The following is an 18,425-nucleotide window of genomic DNA, read 5'->3' as shown; positions in this document are numbered from 1 at the left end:
AGAATGATGGGGCTTCTGGTGCGATCCACCTTATATCAACACATGGCCAACTTGTGGTCTCTACTCACCAACTGAAGACCAGTGGCCTAGATGATCATGTCATAGTTAGCAGACCCCTGCTGCTAATTGGGCAAAGAGGCACCTGGTGATTCTCTTTATTTAGCAGGGGGAGAGCAACTGGCACTATCCACCTGAAGCACAATACCTCCAGTGACTGTTGCTAGTGTCTGTCTTGTGTTTCATTTTCGGTTGTGAGACCTTTGGGGACAGGGATAAATCTTATTTATTTATTTGTTATTCCTCTATATAAACTGCTTTGAAAACTTTTGTTGAAAAGTGGTATATAAATATTTTGTTGTTGCTGTTGTTGCTGCTGTTGTTGTAGTATTCTGCTAGTACCTATGCAGAATTTAGCCATATTAAATGAAATATCAGAGTCCTGATCTGCCAGGAGCAGCCAAGTATAAAATGTATTGGGCTGGCCTGGAAAACCTTTTAGAAGAAGTGTGATAATAGAGTTATTCATATTCAGATCTTTATTACGGTCATTGACCAGTACATCAGAATTAAATCCATCACTATCCATCAATCTAAAACTATCAATCTAATAAATCAATCTGGAACACAAGAAACCTATATAACCTATATGAACATAAACACTTAATTACTTAACTATCACAATCTGCTATAACAGGAGAAGCCTTTACAATTTCTTGACACATTTTATGTACAATGGCATAAAATCTAGCAATGCATGCAGTTACATATACATTTTTGTCGGAGAGGAAATAAGAGACATAAAATTCCCCTAACCAACATTCTCTCTAATTTTTTTCATCTGTGGCACTATCAAGGCACTGTGCGCGCACATGCATTCAGAGTGGGGCCTTCCTGATTCAATCTGAGCAGGATCTGAAATTAACTGAGCGGACATCCAAAAATGTCTATGCGCGCACACATGTGCACGCCTTAGAGGGAACATTGCCCCAACCTCCCTGGCAAGTAAGATAAAAAAGGGACTACTAATTTACTATGTAAATTGCAGTAAAACACACATTTAAGTAAAACATGTCCCATAGTTTCTACTTCCTCCACGCCACTTGGGCACTTATGTAAATAATATGGAGTTCTTTTATATATGCCCTCCAGCCACGCTGCTGGAAAAGTGTTAAATCGAGCTAAGGTACATGCTCTTCGTTGTTTTGGGATTGGCATAGTAGATAGGTAATCCGCTGGTTTTAAGGCAGGCGATACCCACCAACTTGAACTCATAATAGATTGGAAAGCTTGCTGTCTCATTCTGAAATTCCATATCCCAAACCCTTTGTTTGAGCATCATTTTAGCCCTGTCAAAGATCCAGGAGAGTAAAAATTCAATAGAAAACTCATAGAACAATACTTTTTCCTTCATTGACTAGCTCCACTTGGATTGAAACATATCAATTAACACCAGTGGTACTAAAGTATTAGGGTAAAATATTAATTTCAGCCAGAAGTTAAATACAGCCATCCATAGCCAGGTCTCCACTTTTTGCATGCCCACTTCCAGCCTAAGGGCAAAGTCAGATACACATCTTAGCGCTTGAAAAACTGCTCTCAAAAATTTATTTGGTATAACTTCTCAAAGGGTTTAATTTAAATATGGTCCCGATTAAGCTCAATATAGTAATTGAACTGTAGACTAAGATAAAAACAATTTACAGCCCCTGGAACAATATCCCCTTTGTGTCCGATAGAATCTTAGAATAGCTGTGGCACTTTTTTGCATACTTTGTGCAATGTACTTTGAATGAGTCTTTCTATTTCCAGAAGAGTGAAGGACATTGAGGCTCTACACACCATCTGTCTGTAGAGCCAGGAGGAATTTGGGTCAAGCCTGCTCTCCCCGCACACGAATGGCTAGCCCACCCTGGGCAGCCACCCACATGATAAGCGCCTCCGTCACGGAGCTGGTAGGGGTGGCAGGGATCGGGGGCTGCCTGGCCCCCGAAAGTTGAAGAATGCCCCACATGAGTGCGTGGGGCATTCTGGGGAGACCCCCCAAGGCCGGGAGGCTTGTTGTAGCCTCCCAGTGGGGGGTTTCCTTGCGAGTCGCGCTGACTCACAATAAAAGAAACAAGGTTAGTGGAGCGCTCACTCTGCTAACCTTATTTAAGGGGAGGGCTACTTTGGCAGGCTAGCCGCTGTTGAACTACCGGGCTTGCGGTGGTTCTCATGATGGAAGAAAGCTGGGCTGGGCTCCCTTAGCTCGGTTTTTCTCCATTGTGTGAATAGCCTCAGTATCTAAATACTTAAAACATTTAACTTGTTCAATTTTGTTATCATTAATGGCAAAGACCAACATCTTCATTTTTTGATAATTAATTACAAGGTGATCTTCTAAGCAAAACTGAGCAGCAAGAGCGTTCAGTGCTCTTCTTAATCCAATTGGGGTTAACGATAAAATCACCACATCATCTGCATAAAGAAGGTGCATCTGCATCCAAATGCTTGACCAGCAAGTTAATATAAAATTTAAATCAAATATGAGCTATTTGGCCACCCTTGAACATTTTTTAGGTATGATTAACAGTTATGGATATCTCTGTAGAAGGCCAGAAAATAAATTTTGTAAATGACATTGTTCTTGAAATGTTATTGGACTCTCCTCTACTATTTTATTTTTTCTCCTTTGTTTCTCAAAAGTTCTCATTTCAAAATAAAACACCATCATTGTGAAAAACAGCAGTAGTAGGTATTTCTGCTGTTCTCATAGTTGGTTGCTGCAGAAGATCTACTTCTAATGTTTCTTTCCTGACTGGTGTGAACAGGTTACCAAACTTTAAAGAACAATTTGACATGATTTGCCACCAACTGCCCATGAATGAAGAGTTGGTTAGCTAAAGGCATTGCATTAGGTATCTAGGCGATATAAATGCACTGCTGATAACCTTGTTAATTTGGCTGGGTCACCATGTGTTGATGGGAGGGAAGAGCAAGGTAATGCTCATTTCCCTCTGCAAGGCACATAATTCACAAACCAGCTAATTAGCTTTCAGGTCTCTGTATTCTAAACCATTCTGCAGCAAAATTCTCCAAAAGTGCAATTATTCACTGGTAACTACAAATGTCCCTAGATCAATGAGCTTCACTATTTTACAAGTGGGGGCCACTTTGGCAAAAACCCTAATTGTGAGAGCCATTTCCCACTGTACTGATCTCCGCACAGTATAGGTGGACCTCGTTATCCATGAGGGTTCCACTCTGCCCTATAGCCATGAATCATTAAGTGAAGTCATTAAGTCATTAAGTGAATGGGAATTGGGGGATTAGGTTCCAGGAAGGCAGGAAAAGGCTAAAAATGGATAAAGACGGAGGAAATAGGAACAAAAAAGCAATATGCCATGTGCTCCAGGTTCAGCCATGCGCCCCCAAAGCCCAAATTCAGCCAATTTTTTGCTAAAATCGACAGGCAGAAAATCTTTTTAACCGAAGAGCCACAAAATGGCTCTTTTAAGCAAAGTAGTGGCCAGAAATGACCTCGGAGGTCATTTCTGGCCGCCTAGGATCTATGGATCTTAACCCTTTGTTTTACCAATGTCAGGTGCACATGGCCCAATTTGCAGATATGTGTAACTGTAGGTGCCAGAGTTGTGGATGACGAGCTCCACTTGTACTGCACTTTTCTCAGTGCTGAGAGGGCCCTTTAAGAAAGGCAGAGCCCAATCTTAAGAGCTATACGGGGAAAGTGCTGAGAAGGGCTACACTTGCCAGCATTCCATGTCTGCCTTCTAAGATGGTGCTGGGGCTTAAGAGGGCTCCATTAAGCTCTCCAACCCAAGCACTGGGCAAAGTGCAGCACTACACAGTGGGAACAGTAGCCTCCACATGGTGCTGGTGTGGCATGTGCCGGGTATTCAGCTTTGGCCAAAACTTTGCACAGGCCCAATAAACAATTAGTCAGGGAGTCACACTGAGGAATAATGGGAGTCGCCACTGGCCCCCAGGCCTTACAGTGAAGAATATTGTCCTAGAGAGTCAGGTGCTTCACATGATTAGTGCGAAGCGCTGTCAGGGTTTGTGTGGGCAGAGCAGACTTAGCCCGCTCTCCCCGCACATGGGCAGGGAGACATCCCCGATTGCTGGCTCCATCACAGAGCCAGCTGGGGCAGTGGGGATTGAGGGCCACACGGCCCCCAGAAGTCCCAGGATGCCCCACGCAGGTGCATGGGGCATCCTGGAGAGACCCCCGAAGCCTGTTGGAGCCTCCCAGCAGGGTCTCCTTGAGAGCTGTTGTGGTGCGAAACCGCGCCACAGCATCTCACGACCACAAAAACGCAGTTAGCGGAGCGAGTACTCTGTTAACCTCGTTTAAGGGCAGGGGCTCCTAGGGGAGCTAGCTGCCATACAACCACCAGGCTCGCAGGCGAGCCTGGTGGTTCCAGTGATCACTGGAGAGTGGGCTAAGCTCCCTTAGCCCACTTTCCAGCGATCGTGGGAACAGGCTCAGTGTCTTCTGCTTCATGTAGGGTGTTTGCTCAACTGGGAATGGTTTTTGCTCAACTGGGAATGGTGCTTGCTCAACTGAGAATTGCTCAACTGGGAATAAGCCAGCGTGGTATAGTGGTTAGAGTGCTGGACTAGGACCGGGGAGACCTGAGTTCAAATCCCCATTCAGCCATGAAACTAGCTGGGTGACTCTGGGCCAGTCACTTCTCTCTCAGCCTAACCTACTTCACAGGGTTGTTGTGAAAGAGAAACTCAAGTATGTAGTACAGCGCTCTGGGCTCCTTGGAGGAAGAGCGGGATATAAATGTAAAAATAAATAATAAAAAATAATAAGGTATGTTGTGTAGTCAGGCCCAGTTCAGAAATCACATGAAATCATCTATCTATCTACATATTTGTATATCGCCCAAAACACAAGTCTCTTTAATTTTGGTTCCATGCAACACCCCTCAGCCATGGGTTCAAACATTACCCCTCCACTTCACGTGGGAGGGGAAGGAGGTTTATATTTCTGATCCTGTGGTATCATCCAGACTAGCAGAATCATGAGCAGACTCCAGACTCATGGCTAAGCACCATTAAAATAAATGTCAGTCCAAGGAGGAAATGTAAAATAAAAAAAGGTTTGAACCCATGGCATTTTGGGCGATATATAAATATGTAGATAGATAGATAGATAGATAGATAGATAGATAGATAGATAGATAGATAGATAGATGATTTCATGTGATTTCTGAACTGGGCCTATGACTACACAACCCCGCTCCCACCCTCCTCCAGCTGCTATCTGCCAGCAAGCAGCAACATTTACACTTTTATTTATTTATTTTATTTTACATTGTTTATATCTCGCTCTTCCTCCAAGGAGCCCAGAGCGGTGTACTACATACTTAAGTTTCTCATCACAACAACCCTGTGAAGTAGGTTAGGCTGAGAGCGAAGTGACTGGCCCAGGGTCACCCATCAAGTATCATGGCTGAATGGGGATTTGAACTCGGGTCTCCTCGGTCCTAGTCCAGCACTCTATGCACTACACCACGCTGGCTCTTTGCACCATGCTGGCTCTTTGCAAATGTCATTCATGACAATGCACATGTCATTTAGACATGACAGCCTGAATACTGCCCTTAGTTTAAAACAAGTCAGGATTTGTAGCATTTGAATGTCACGGCAAACCCTGGCTTGATTTAAACCAGGTTCAAAAGTAGAAACCTTCCTCCCCTCACACACAAAGGGGAGTCAGGAGCATTTGAGTCTGAAATGTTGCACAGAACTAAGATTAAACCATAGTTTAGGTTGATGTTTAAGCTGGACCATATTGTTGAAGCTAAGGAGATCTGGGACCAGTTTTTACATCTGTTGCTTTGAGAGTCTTGGAGGAAAAATGAGATAAATATGTTAAAAAACAACAACACAAACACCAAAAAATTGGCCAATATGCCCCACAGAGTACTGCAGCTCTGCACTGCCTGTGCTGCTGTGGGTATCTACCAATCTGGCACTGTTGCACAAGAACACTCTTCCATTAACATACAGAATTGCACAATCACACTTGGATGATGCTGATGCTATTATTTCCAATGGCTGTAGCATCGCATAAGCATGATTATGCAATTTTACATATTTACACATAAGTGCTCTGGCACACGAGCTCCGGGTTTGTTGTAGAGATCTGCAGTGTGCGCAGTGCACAACTGCCCCACTGTTCCCTCTAAGGAGTGTGCATGTGTGTGCGCTCACAAGTTTTTTGATGTCCGCTCAGTTAATTTTAGATCCCGCTCAGGTTGAATCAGGAAAGCCCCATTCTGTATGCACATGCACACACACTGTCTGGATACTGCCGCCCAGGAAAAAACTCATTCCGCACACAGATGAAAGAAATTAGAGGGACCACTGAACTGCCCGCTGTATACTGCATGGCATGTTGGCTAATATTTATTAAGCCTAGATTCTTAGGTTTAGTTTTATGCTCCATTAGTATACTTAAAATACCATATGAGAATTATTCAGTACTCTAGCCTAATCTAAGCAGGAAACATCTGCGCTTTACCTTTGACGGGGGGCAGATAAATCTATGATATAGTATGGGGTCTTCCTATGCAGACATCCTTACTCTACATGGGCTGCACTCCACATTAATTCCAAGATTACCTCCTGAAGATAGATTGCGGGGGGAGGGGGGAAGAAGAGTTTTACCACAGGCCAAGTACCAGCACTGTAAAGATGATAAGAATCAGAGGAGTGGAATGAGCAAATTTGACTCCATAACTTTGGTCTCCTACAACCACATTCTTATTGTGGATCTCTGTATTTATTTGCAGAGTGGTACAGTAATGGATAAGGTTCTTAAAGTCTGCAATACTTCCATTCTGAATACTTTGAGCCCCTGGTGGCGCAGTGGTAAAACTGCCGCCCTGTAACCAGAAGGTTACAAGTTCGATCCTGACCAGGGGCTCAAGGTTGACTCAGCCTTCCATTCTTCCGAGGTCGGTAAAATGAGTACCCAGAATGTTGGGGGCAATATGCTAAATCATTGTAACCCGCTTAGAGAGCTTCGGCTATAGAGCGGTATATAAATGTAAGTGCTATTGCTATTGCTATTTGTTCTGTTAGGACATTTAATTGAGGTTTTGTTATAAACATAGCAGCTACAACATCTTATGTCAACATTGCATACGTTTACAAGGATTCATGCTTTTTTACCCTGACTTTTGGTGATGGTCTCAACAGACCTATTTATACCCCACCTTCTTTTTGCAATAGAAAAACTCAAGGTGCCAAACACATGAAAAAAAACAGTAGTGGTCAAAACAGACCAGCCGAAGGTGGCTCCCTTTCCCTCCCTTTCCTGCAGAGTGGTTGGCCTCAAGAGTCGGGGGCGGGGATGCAGTTCAGCCTAGCAGGCCAATGTTAAAGCTCTTTGGTCTCCTCCTCCCCTCTCTCTGTGCTATAATTATTGACTTGCATGTCCAGCAGCATAACAAGAGTAGTGATAGTCACCGATGCCACTGTAGGACTCTAAAACATGCAATCCTACTGCACAAGAGGGCAGTACTGGGACTGCTGACTCTTATATACACGATCACATGTCATACATGACCTCCATTATTCTCAATGGGCATCATACACAATGTGCGATTGTGCAAGAGTCAACAGTCCTACTGCTGCTCTCTTGCACAGCAGCATCACTGCATGTTTTAGAGCCCTGCAGCAGCTCAGGCAGGTTTGGCACCATCTGTGCTACAGTGCAGGACATGAAAGCCATTACATTAATTATTAATTATTATTTTTGTTTACACAGTCTGACAGGTCTTATTGACTGGTTAGTTTTATCCAGACATCGAATCCTTCCCAAGGACCTGGGATGGCTGAATTTTATTATCAGTATTGTTATTATTATTATTATAGATATCGTCGCAGAATATAGGCTGTTCCCAGTAAAGCTGCTGTTTGTAATTGGCTGATGGTGATTTCTGTGGCCCCTATGGTGTTGAGGTGTTCTTCAAGGTGTTTTGGAATTGCACCTAGGGTGCCAATTACTACTGGGATTATTTTGTTCTTCTTCTGCCATAGCCTTTCAATTTAATTTAATTAATTTATTATTTTTATTTATTAAAACATTTTTATACCACCCAAAACTTACGTCTCTGGGTGGTTTACAACAGAATAAAAACAAAGTAAAACATTCGTTAAGACAAAAATGGGGGGGCACATACATTTCAATTTTAATTATTTTAATTATTTTAATTATTTATTATTATGGAACATAGGAAGATGTCTTATACCAAGTCAGAGTATTGTTCCATCTAGCAGTATTGTCTACACAGACTGGCAGCAGCTTCTCAAAGGTTGCAGGCAGGAATCTATCTCAGTCCTATCTTAGAGATGCCAAGAAAGGAACTTGGAAGCATGCAGATGCTCTTCCCAGAACAACCTAATCCCTGATAGGAATCTCATACAGTGCTCACTTGTAGTCTCCCATTCAAATTCAAACCAAGATAGACCCTGCTTAGCAAAGAGGACAGTTCATGCTTGCTACCACAAGAACAGATCTCTTCCTTATATACCACTTCTCAACAAAAAAAAAAAAGTTTTCAAATGGTTTACACAGCAAAAGGAATAAGAAAATGGTTTGCTGCCCACAATCTAAAAGAAAACACATCAGCAACAGCCATGGGAGGAGATGCTGTGCTATGCTGGATTAAATATCCGCCTGCTAAATATAAGAGAGAGACCACTCTGAAAGGTGCCTCGTTGCCCTGTTAGCCAGGATTATGCTTAGGGTGGGACCGTAGCTCAAAGATACAGCATGTGCTTTGCATGCATTAGGTCCTAGGTTCAATCCCTAGTATCCAGGTAGGGCGGAAAATATTGCTTCCTAAAAACCATGGAGAGCTGTTGCCAGTCATTGTAGACATGATTGTGCTAGATGCACAAGGATCTGGCTCATTCTAAGGCAGCTTCAAATGTAGCAGCTCATTCTTCTGGGCAGGCCCATATGCTTTGAATTAATGCAGCATTTTTAACCCCTATGGTTGTGGATTGGCTAATTTAAACCCCATCATGCCTCCTACTACGAGTTTATGATCCGCAGAACTCCCAAGGGTAAATTCATTAGAACTGCTCTAATGATTCCAATTGAACTGAATGAAGGTAAATTAAGAGTCTGAGCTTCCTGGAGTTGCTGGAGCTATTAAAATTGAGTGCAGGAGGGAAAGCCACCAAAAACGTTTAGGCAAAACTGTTATGGCACAGGCCTAGCAAAGCTAAATAACGTCAGCTATTATTTGACCACTAAATGTTTGACCACTACAGGTTGTTTATTTGTGCATATGAGTGTTTATGTGTTGGACATCCATCCACGCTTTCCATTCTCAAGTCTCATAAATGTCCATGTCATTGGAAAAGTTCATTTATCTCTGCTTTTACACTCACCCACACTCGTACCCAACCCCTCCTCCCTCGAGTTGTGAAACCATACAGAAAGCTGTATAAATTCCATTTACATGGGTCTGCAGTAGTGCTCATGAAATGCTGGGTTATGTTTAGTGGTGTAATAAAAGTTAAGATAAGAATAACCAGGCTCAGTAGCTTTTACAACTTGAAATGTATTGCTTTTTAAAAATGGTCTCATGGGTCACTCTGCTACATCTGTATTTGCAAGGTGGCGGCTCCTTCTGTAATTTAATCTTTGAAGTATTTCGCACTCACCCTCACACATTATCATAAAGCCTAAGGATTATGGCTCGGGAGGCTATTCCTAAGGGCATAATATTGGCTACATAGGAGATTGATGGTGGGTAGCTACAATGAAGCCTAACGCCTCTTTCTCTGCGATAGCAAAGATATTAGCAATCTTTTTTGCTGGCCCTCTACTTCAAAAATAAATAATAGACTAAAATAAATAATAGCTGTGTACAAGTTGGTATGTTATACAGGAGGAGATAAGGCTCACAAGTAGAAAGTTACAGCAATGAGTACAATCCACTGGGAAGGCAGAGCAACAGCTGCAGAAGCGCTTTTACTGCTGAGGAGACCACAAACTGATGTCTGGCAGACTGGTGAGAGCGGAGGGCCAAATTGGATGAGAGACTCCTTGTGAGATTGAGGCCTGCATGCTTCATTTTTGTAATGTAAATAGCTAATTTGGGGTGGATCCAGAATGAAATGGGGCTTTAGCTCTTTGCCCCTCCCTGGTGGATTGTGCCCATTGTGAATCCTTCAAACACAAATGTCTCGCTTATGCTTCATACTCTATGAGCTTAGCTGAAATTCTCATTGTTATTTTCTGAAGCACTTAGCAGTGTTCTAAGTGACCTGGAACATACATTGTTATGAAAATAAATATAAGTTGAGAAAGTTTTTCACAAAAGCAATCCACACAAAAAAATGTGAATACCAATCATTTCCCCCTCACAGCTTTCACAGTAGGGGTCTGCATGGACCGGTTTGATAGTGAACTGGACTGCCACGAACAGGGCTGGTTCAATTGCGAACTGGTTTGAGCAGCCCAGCCAATCAGTTCAACCAAACCAGTTCGAATATCTGCAGTTCAGTCCAAATTTGGTTCAAATTTGGACTGAATTGCCCCAACCGGCTATGAACACTCCTATTTCAAAGACTAACATCATTGCTATATGTATATATACACTCAAAGTGCTGACTTTTTAACAGCTCAATACATCTGCTGTGATGCATCTTCAAAAGCCTACTCAACACTGTTGATATCTGCAGTTTTATTAATATTTCTCTTTATCTCCTTCAGCTTAACTGTACACACGGGAACATTCTTACTAGGAGATTAAAAGGTTATGTGTGTGATTAAGTTTGCTTCTGTTCAGGGAATGCTGGGTGAAGCAAGAACAGAAGGGCTTGCTCCAATAACTGATTCATTCCGGAAACATTGTCATTTGCTTGCCAATAGTTTTAAATCATTTTTCTTAGATTTAATAAAGTCACAAGTGTCTGAACTAAAGGCCATTCCACCTGCAGTCCCACTCCACTGGACCATTTCCTTGTGGCCACTTAGCCAGGACTAGGAATATACAAGGCCTTAGTGACCAAATCACTGGTTCCAGACAGATCACTATAAGTCAGGAACCATCAGTCAATCAAAAGAATGTTTGGGGCCAGATCCTGATTTCAAGTTCATGAGCAAGTTCCCTTGAGATAAAATTTCACCTTGTTGAAGTCTTCCGCTATCCTGCACCAACCAATGACTCCTTTTTGCAACTCAACTGCACTTCTAAATATTCAGCCAGTTCTTTCTCCTTCATCTAGCGAGAAAGCAGAAAAGGTTCCTTCAGGACTGCCATGAAGAGATCAGAAAAGAAGAAAATGGGTATATGGGACTTGCAGTCCAGGAAAAACTCTGGACATTACCATAGAAACATAGGATTTTAGATTTGAAAGGAACACTATTCCAAGTGAGGTTTGACCAATGCAGAACACAGTTGGATGATTACTTTTTGTGACCTGGACATGCTATGCCTTTGTTAATGCAACCCAATATTGCATTAGCATTTTTAGCAGCTGCATTGCTGCCACATCGCAATGATGGCTCATGTCCAATTTCTGACCCACTACGTTCCCTAGAACCTTTCCACATGTACTGCAACCAAGCCAAGTTTCCCCATTCTATACTTGTGCTTTTGATTTTTCTTATATAAATTCTGCATTCCCTCCCTCCAGCTTAAGCTCATTAGCACACTTGAGAAATCTCATCTAATTCATTTATCATCCCTCATTCAAGTCATTTACAAAAAGGCTGAACAGCACAAGGCATAGAACAGAGCACTGTGGCTCCACTTGATACTTCCCTGCAGTGGTCTTAAGACCAACTCTTCTTCAGACCAATTCAGTAGCCCAGCCAATAGTGCCTGAGAAATCAGAATTATTACTCTCTTTCAGGACTCGCCCCCCACCAACTGTAGTGGAACTACAGCTCCCGTCATTCCCAGCCACAGTGGCCAAAGTTGATGGGAGAAGTAGTAACAATAGCTAGAGGGCTGAAGTTGTGCATCCCTGCTCTGTTTGCTATTGGACCTGAAGCTACTGTTTTGTTCAAGAATGCATGGAGGGGCCTGGAGAAATTCTAGGCTGGTGGTGCTTGAATGAAGACTAGGGATTTGCACAACATTTCAGCGTTGAAAGGTTTTGATTCGAAACAGACTGTTTCAAGCTTGAAACAAAACACCCTCTAAATAAAGGGCCTGTTTCAAGCTTGGAACCCTGTCTATCAAAACATATCAAAACATTTTAATGTTTTGAGCACCATTTTGGAGACCTATTTCCCCCTTGCTGATTGGTTTTCTGGCACTGGCTTCCAATTGGCTTACAATCTCTTTGCTTCTTGGCAGGTTTGTTATCATACAGGTCAAGTGTTGTCGTTGGCAACTGTGCCCCCATTGACTGGGGGGGAGCCCAAAAGGAGGGAATTTCAAAATGTATTCAAAGAGACTGGGAGCAGTGGGCCCAGAGACAAGATTTGAAAATGCCCCTTCCTCACAGACACTGAAGCTCAGCTCATGAAGTAAAGAAATCTTAAATGAGGCTGAATACTGGTAGACGATGCAAGTCATTTAATGGTACTAGAGAAAGACCTGCTGTTCTGGTAGCTCCAGGTCTTAACACTCACATCTGTTTCGGAGGATGAATACAACTGAAGGAAGCCCGGGTGGGGGCGTGGCTGGGGGAGTCAGTCATGTGACTTGCCTCTGAGGGCCCCCAAGGCAGTGGGCCCCCAGACAACTGTCTCCCCTTGCCCTGTTATAGTTACACCCCTGACTGGGAGGCAGAAAGAGCCCTTATAATGTGCCTCTCTTGAAGCAGTTCCAGAGCAGTTCCTGATACCATTTGCCCAGCTCTGGGCCTTTTATAGGAACGCTGCCTATGCCTCAGTTTGCTAGAAACCCAGTGGAGGAGAGGAAGAGCCCATTTGCTTTTCAGTGTGCCAAGGGTGCTTGTATGCTTGTATTTTATAGATTTTAAATTTGGTTTTGTTTTTATATTTTTTTAGCTTAATTATTTTTATTGTCTTTTTATTGTATGTCTTAACTTTTGTAAACCGCCTTGGGGTTGTCTTTTAACGAAAGGCGGTATATAAATGCAACAATAAATAAATTAAATAAATAAATATGTGTGCGCTGTTGACTCCTTCTGCTGTTACCTGCCTGCTCCTTGCTTCCCCCTGTTGGACTATGGCCTGCTGCCTCTGTGGAAGATCTGTGGGGAGTGACTCAGCAGTTCCTGGTACCATCTGCCCAGCTCTGGGCCTTTTATAGGAACACTGTCTGTGGTGGTGGGCCCACCACTGGAAGGGCGACACCAAAGGGGGTCACCCCTTTGGGGGATAAGGGCCAGGCTGTCTGGCTCAGGATTCTTTGTGGGTGTGTAAAGGTGGGTAGGTATTTTAATTCGACTTCTGTTTAAATCCTGGGTGAGTTTAGTTTTAATGTGCCTGGTTCTGTCTGGAGATGGGGAGTCAGGGGGTCTATCCCACTGATTATGGGGCAGCTATTCCAGTGGTGGTGGGAAATAGAAGAAGCAACATTGACAGGTCAGTAGGCCATTTCAGGGGAAGGGAAATCAGGAACTTAATTGCTGTTTCCCCTTCTGGCTGTTCTGCCAGCTCTTTGACCTTGGAACGCAGTGCCACCCACCCACAGAGCCTCACCTTGCTCCTTTGTAATGCCAGGTTGGTCCAGAATAAACCTAAAATCATCCATGATCTGATTCTGGATGAAGGGGCCGACCTGGTATGTACATTATCACAGAGACTTGGTTCGGGTGGCCCTGTAGCTTCTCCCTCCAGGCTGCTCTGTTGAAGAGCAGGTGCAGGGACATGGGCAGGGAGGTGGAGTAGCTGTGGTCTATAAGAACAACATCTCCCTTGCCAGATCCCTGTCTAAGGAGAGGAGAGCTGGTCTTGTGGTAGCAAGCATGACTTGTCCCCATAGCTAAGCAGGGTCTGCCCTGGTTGCATATGAATGGGAGACTTGATGTGTGAGCACTGCAAGATATTCCCCTCAGGGGATGAAGCCGCTCTGGGAAGAGCAGAAGGTTTCAAGTTCCCTCCCTGGCTTCTCCAAGATAGGGCTGAGAGAGATTCCTGCCTGCAATCTTGGAGAAGCTGCTGCTAGTCTGTGAAGACAATACTGAGCTAGATAGACCAATGGTCTGACTCAGTATATGGCAGTTTCCTATGTTCCTAAGTGTCTGACCATACTGAGCATACTTAAGTTCGGGGACCAAAGATAGACAGGGACTTCTGTTGCAAAGCCCTGTTCCACAACAGAGGCCCTAACTGAGATAATGGACTTGGACTCAGGCTTTGCTTTGGAGTCTCCCAGGCTTCTGGTGGTGGGGGACCTCAATGTTCACTTTGGGACCAATTTGTTTGGGGAGGCTCAGGAGTTCATTACGGCCATGACAACTATGGGCCTATCCCAAGTGCTCTTGGGACTGATGCATATTGTTGGTCATACACTTGATCTGGTCTTTCACTCTGAACTGGGAGTTCCGTGTGTGGGTACTCCTGTGATTTCCCCATTGCCATGGACAGACCACCATATGTTTAAGGTTGGACTCATGAACATAGAAAGCTGCCCTATACTGAGTCAGATAGACCATTGGATTCCAAGAAGACTTGGAGGGATTTAGTGTTGGCTCTGCCGGTGACCCCAGGGACACTCTTATGGAGAATTGGAACAACCAACTCACCAGGGCAGTGGACACGAAATCTCCTAAGGTATCTCTGACCCACTTTGAAACTGGCCCCTTGGTATGTAGAAGAATTATGGAGGCTGAAGCAGCGAGGCAGATGACTAGAGTGCAAGTGGAGAAAGACCCAACTCAAATCCGACAGATCATTACATAGAGCACATTGAAAATCTATGCTCAGGAGAAACACATGACAAAGAAGCTATTCTTTTCTGCCGTATCACGTCTGCAAATTCACGTCCAGTGGAGTTGTTCAGGATTGTGAAGGGACTAGTGTGTGCCCCTTCCCCCTTGAACCAGTACTTGGAACCAACAATTACTGTGGCATTTTTAATGAGTTTTTTGTGGATAAAATCTCTCATTTTTGGGCTGACTTAGATTCAAACTCTGGAATTGTTACAATGTCTAATGCTGAGGTGTCCAGTAGCTCTTCTTATGTGATGACCCTGGATCAGTTTCAATTTGTGACTCCTGAGGATGTGGCTGTTGTAGAGGGCCTGGTAGAGATTATAAATGCTTCTCTGAGGGAGGGCAGGATGCCTCCTTGTCTTAAGGAGGCAATCAGACCATTTCTGAAGAAGCCTGCCTTTGATCCCTCAAAGGCAGTTAAGCAACTACGGGCCTGTCTCCAACCTTCCATGGCTGGGTAAGGGAAACTGCAGTCCGGAAACTGCAGTTGGTACAGAATGCGGCAGCCAGGTTGGTCTCTGGGTCATCTAGGAGAAACCATATTACTCCTGCGTTGAAAGAGCTACACCAGCTGCCGATATGTTCCCAGGCAAAATACAAGGTGCTGGTTATTACCTAAGAACATAAGAACAGCCCTGCTGGATCAGGCCCACGGCCCATCTAGTCCAGCATCCTGTTTCACACAGTGGCCCACCAGATGCCGCTGGAAGCCACAGACAGGAGTTGAGGGCGTGCCCTCTCTCCTGCCATTACTCCCCTGCAACTGGTACTCATAGGCACCCTGCCCTTGAGGCTGGAGGTGGCCCACAGCCCTCTGACTAGTAGCCATTGATAGACCTCTCCTCCATGAAGTCATCCAAACCCCTCTTAAAGCCATCCAGGTTGTTGGCTGTCACCACATCCTGTGGCAGAGAGTTCCACAAGTGGATCACGCCACCTATAAAGCCCAGAACAGCTTAGGCCCTGGGTGTTTAAGAGAACGTCTTCTTCACCATGAGTCCCATCGCCCGTTAAGATTGTCTGGAGAGGTTTGTCTGAGGTTGCCATCAGTTTGTCTCGCAGCTACTCTGGGTCAGGCCTTCTCCGTTGCTGCCCTCTGGCAACTTTTAAAAGGGCACTGAAGACATATTTATTCACCCAGGCTTTTAATTAGATTCATAGTCTTAATACTTTTAATGTTGGGTTTTAAATTATTTTAATGTTAATGATTTTAATGTTTAAATTATTTTAATTGTTTAATTGATTTTATTGTTTAAATGATTTTAATTGTAAACTACTCAGAGATGCAAGTTTTAGGCAGTACAGAAATAATGTTAAATAATTAATAATCAATCATTATCATCATCATCATTAGGATACATCAGGATAGAAGGAAGAAATCAAAGATGGTTTTATTTTGTGGTTTTCTCAGCACCAAATATAATAAGCTGTACTATTGCTGCTATAACTATTTGATTTTGATAGATCTCAGATTGACAAAGGCAGAACTTGGGTGCCTTCCTTCCTTCCTTGAGTTGTGGTTTGATTTGTTTGTGAGAAATGGACAGTAGCAGCTGTGTGTGTGTGTGTGTGTGTGTGTGTGTGTGTAATATTTCTTGGTGACTGCTGTGATGACCTCCATGTCTGGCCTTGAGACTAACTTGTGCTTCACTAATTGCTCTGGTCTGCTCCGCAATCTGCATTGCAAGGTATTCTCAGTCAAAATGTGGCTGAAGTTGCCCTAGTTGAGCTTATGGCTGTGCTTGCTGCTAAGGGTGCTGCTGTGGCAGCTGTTGCAATGCTAGGAGTGGTAAGGAGTAATAATTGTGCCATAGAGAACAACTTGTGCCAATAATGTTACTGCAGTGCAGGCACTGTGGCTAGCAGTGGATTCTGGGTCAGTGGCTCTTTTTTGGCCATTTTTGGACTGTTTGAAATGTGTTTTCTGTGTTGGGATGGACAGATTCCCTTTTACTGTGTGCTTCTGCAGTGTGTGTTTTTTTTTAAAAAAAACATTTATATACCGCCCCAAACCAAAGTCTCGGGGGTTGCAAAATCCATTGCAAATCGCAATGCAAGACAATGGGGAAACTCAAAATACCCCATTGCTCCCCATGGGTAGGACCCAGGGATACCAAAGTGGGTTGGGTGGTAGGGCATGATGGGCACTACCTACCACCCAACCCACAAAGGAGATGGGCAAGTGGGCAATTTTTAATAAATGTTTAACCTTTTCCCCAAACCCCCATAAGATCCTATGGTGAGTAGCTTAAATGGCTTTAAAAGGGATTGGACAATTTCATAGTAGACAAATCTATCTATGGTGAATAGTCATGATGGCTATATGTTGTCCCTAGGTTCAGAGCCAGTATTCCTTCAAATACTAGTTGTAGGGGAGACAACTGTAGAGAGGGCTATTGCTTTCATGTCATGGGCTTCCCACAGGCATCCGTTTGGCCTCCTTGGGAAACAGGCTGCTGGACTAGATAGGCCTTGGATCCAATCCAGCAGGCCTGCCCTTAAATTCAGAATACAGCTAGGAAAGAGTTCTACATCTGAGCTTGCCAACATCCTAGAACAGTAGTATTCCAATGTGAAGATCCCACCTGAGAGATCTGGACCATCACTGATTCCCAACCAACCAAACCCCCAATATATTCTCCTTCCTGGCATTTTTTCAAACAGATGTGGGAGATGCCTCCAAGATAGAAATCTTTACCACCCAGAAAATTGATATGTTGTGTGTGTGTGTGTGTGTGTGTGTGTGTGTGTGTGTAGACAGACAGACAGACAGACAGACACACACACACACACACACACCCAGTACTTGCAAATATTTTCAACACTGGTCATTTTAAAGAGTTGCTGTAGATTACTAGATGTTCCTCCTTGGATAACTGACTGGCACCAAAGTCTATATTATACACCCTCTACTGAATTTATAGCCTATTGGAAGAGATTTAGGACTCTCAGCCAGAAGCTGGGAAACCAGAGGAAGTCCTTTGCAAAGAAGAAAAGCCAGAATGATTTAGGAATATATTGGCAGCATGAACATTTCTATACAGGCAAGAAATGTTCTCCTACTTCCCTGCTTTTGCTAGCTGTAGGGAAATAAAAAATCTGTGAGAAATGTCAGGAATGGGGCAGGTTTACAATGAGCCCTATATCACAGAAAAAGGTTAACACTTTTGAACAGGTATTTTTTAAACCTCTGCATTACACCAAAGGAAAAAGTGGGTAGTGTGGGTAGTATTACACATTGATTTACATTAGTCTTTTGCTCTGCTTTCTGGAGCCATCAGAATAATTGCTTTAAGACATTTGGTACATAGCATATCTCCACTGATGCTCTACTTACCTGGAATGACCCTGCTGATGTGCTGCCAAAACTGCATGCTGGCTTCTACAAGACAGCTACCAAGATCTGCTGACTGCAACAGCCAAGAAGGCTGAAGATACAGCCAGCAGATCCAGTTTCTTGATAAGGATGAAACCCCTGGTTTTTGCAATGCTAGCTTCTCTTTAAAAAGGCTGATGTTCAAGGACTC

General features: G+C 43.6%; 1 protein-coding gene across 11 annotated transcripts in view; it reads right to left on the bottom strand.

The window, feature by feature from the left end:
* SULF2 (sulfatase 2) overlaps positions 1-18,425 on the bottom strand; it is a 450,340-nt gene that overhangs the window by 198,022 nt on the left and 233,893 nt on the right. Inside the window, exon 5 of one of the 11 annotated variants that reach the window (XM_053248096.1) lies at positions 11,170-11,264. The exons of the other annotated variants lie outside the window; for them this stretch is intronic. The gene's annotated coding sequence lies outside the window, so the exon portion shown is untranslated. The remainder of the gene's footprint in view (positions 1-11,169; positions 11,265-18,425) is intronic. 11 annotated transcript variants of the gene reach the window in all.

This window comes from Hemicordylus capensis, chromosome 4, assembly GCF_027244095.1.
Source record: "Hemicordylus capensis ecotype Gifberg chromosome 4, rHemCap1.1.pri, whole genome shotgun sequence".
Classification (NCBI taxonomy): domain Eukaryota; kingdom Metazoa; phylum Chordata; class Lepidosauria; order Squamata; family Cordylidae; genus Hemicordylus; species Hemicordylus capensis.
This window is presented reverse-complemented; position numbering and strand designations above follow the sequence as displayed.